The sequence below is a fragment of the Sprattus sprattus genome (genome assembly GCF_963457725.1).
Source record: "Sprattus sprattus genome assembly, chromosome: 17".
Taxonomy (NCBI): domain Eukaryota; kingdom Metazoa; phylum Chordata; class Actinopteri; order Clupeiformes; family Clupeidae; genus Sprattus; species Sprattus sprattus.
Window position 1 is genome coordinate 5,883,022 of NC_137915.1, and position 2,500 is coordinate 5,885,521.

General features: G+C 49.1%; 1 protein-coding gene across 1 annotated transcript in view; it reads left to right on the forward strand.

Annotated features, from left to right (window-relative positions):
- kmt2ca (lysine (K)-specific methyltransferase 2Ca) overlaps nucleotides 1-2,500 on the forward strand; it is a 130,263-nt gene that overhangs the window by 45,313 nt on the left and 82,450 nt on the right. The gene's annotated exons all lie outside the window — the stretch shown is intronic.

The following is a 2,500-nucleotide window of genomic DNA, read 5'->3' on the forward strand; positions in this document are numbered from 1 at the left end:
ATGTATTAAGGGAGCATCAGCTGGCCAATGGCCCGGCTATTGGAATGAGTACAGAAGGTTTTAGTGAACATGTCATTTCCTGTGACCCAGGTCAGTGTGCTCCTCTTTGCAGTGAATGAAAGAGAGAAAAAAAGTATTGCAAAAAAAAAACCTCATGTCTGAGTATTTCCCAACTGAATAAATTGGAGCCCATGGAGCATGATTGTATGTGTGTGTGTGTGTGTGTGTGTGTGGGCCTGCGCATGCGCGCATGCGCGTATGTTTATTTGAGAGCAGCAGTGCGGTAGATAAGAGAGGAGGGCTCCAGAGATTTGTTTTTCTCCCAGGGTTTTGATCATCCCTGTCTGCACCCAGACTCTCAGCCAAGCACAATCCAATTCCACTCCCGCCCAGCCTCCCTATTTACGAGGGACTGTGTGCTTTTCTGCGTGCATGGATTTGTTTGTGTTGATGTTTATGTGTACGTGCGTGTTGGTGAGCGCATACATACATTTATGTGTTTGAGTATGAGTAGGTTGTGTGTGTGTGTAGTAGATTGTGTGGGTTTATTTATTCCCATATACTGTATGTATTTTGGTATGTGTGTTACCATCAGGTCATAAACAGTCCTATGTTAACTTGTGGCTCCAGTCTGCTTGTGAGATGAATGAAGATCTCCAATGTGTGGAATGGAAGGGATGCTTGGACAAATCTTCTCTAATACAAATAAGATGATGTTATACATCCATTTTATGTAGAAATCAATTTTATTCTAACTTCTATTTTCTATTCTGAAAAGCAAACCATTTTTAGCCCTACAAATGTAGAACACTGTCCGAACCTTAGACCCCTCGACACTCTTAAACAGGTCAACAGCTAACATTTCCGTGGTCAGCATGAGCGCCTTTTTCCCCTTTGTCCACGGCGCAGTAATCAAACACCTGTGGGCCCGTACGTCTGTCTGTGACCTAGTTTAGCGTCGCTCCTCCGCGGCCAGTGACGGAGGCCCCCTTGCAGAGACTGTGATCAATTCCCTATTACAAACCCCCGCGTCCTTCTCTGATGGACGTTCTGTAAGTGGTTTAAAAAAAAGTGACTGGCCGTCTGCCGCTTACTCGTCGAGGCTAGAAGATTAGCCAACAGGCACGGGTTATTTAATCGAGGAAAGGCCTATATATTTCATTGGCTGATGGTGGTTGTTTATGCAGAGTGAGAGTGACTGCTGCCATTGCAGTAGGGTTAAAATGGGTGTACCTGTGTAAGGGAGGACATCATTGTTATTGGCCTTGGAGTATTGTGTGTGTGTGTGCGTGTAACGTGATGTACCACCTGCATATGGTCATCATCCTTATGTTACATGTATCTAATGGTGTGTGTTTTGCCCTACCAGAGGGAGACTGGTTTAGGATAAACAAGCGGATCCAAGTTTTTCTAAGGGCCAAGAGCATCTTCTGCCTCTCTCCTTGTCTCGGCGAGTCATTCTGAATTTTTTTTTTTTGTGGTCAGTGATTTGCTGGAGAGTTTCAAGTGCAGAGATGTCCAGAGGTAGTCGTGAAACCTTACTGCTCCACACCCCACACACGTCGCTATCCGCAGCCATTCAATTCCACCGGCCGTGCTAGAACCAGCTCTCTAAATTGATTCTATTTTCGTTCAACCCTCCTCCCCTCCTCCCATCCCCATTCCCTTTTTCCTGCCTGCTTTTCTGTCCCGCTCTCTCTCTCTCTCACTCCCCTCCTCTCTCTCCCTCTCACTCGCTCGCTCGCTCACTCTCTCTCTCTCTCTCTCTCTCTCGCTCGATCTCTCGATCTCTCTTTCTCTCTCTCTCTCGCTAAATCACTCTCTCTCTCTCTCTCACACACACACACACACACACACACACACACACACACACACACACACACACACACACACACATATTCCCTTCCCTCCTCCTCTCTGTCCACTCTTTTTTTCTCTCAAACTCTTCCATCCATGCTCCCCCCACCCCCACCCCCCTCCAAGCAATAGAGCTTAGCTGAAAATGGACTGCAGTGAGGGGGTGGGGGTGGGGATGGGGTGGGGCGGAGGGGAGTGGAGGGGAGGTGGTGTGCAGCTAAGGCATGCGTATAGGCGAGCACTTTTCCCAGAGCGGGCAAATGAGAGCGGCCTGGCAAGTGAGTAGAATGGCTCTAATGGCTCCTGCAGCCCAGCTGTAAATATCCAGTGACGTTCTCATTTGGGGTCGGAGGCGAGCAGCGTCGGGCCCCCGGAAAATGTACGCCCTGGCTGCTGATGGATTGGGTGACTGTCCCAGACTCCCCGTCCTCCGCATCCCCAGCGCCCATAAATCAGCCCTCCCTCCACGCGGCCGTGCAGATTTATCTCCACCAACAGGTTCGGCGCTGCGGAAACGCCGCCCAGAGAAAACCGCTTCCCCAAGCCTGCGGAGACGTTTTACGGCACAATTTGTTTGGCTTGATAAATAAGAAAACCGTGGCCTTCCTCGAATTTTCGTGTGTGTGTTTGGGTGCGGCTGCAT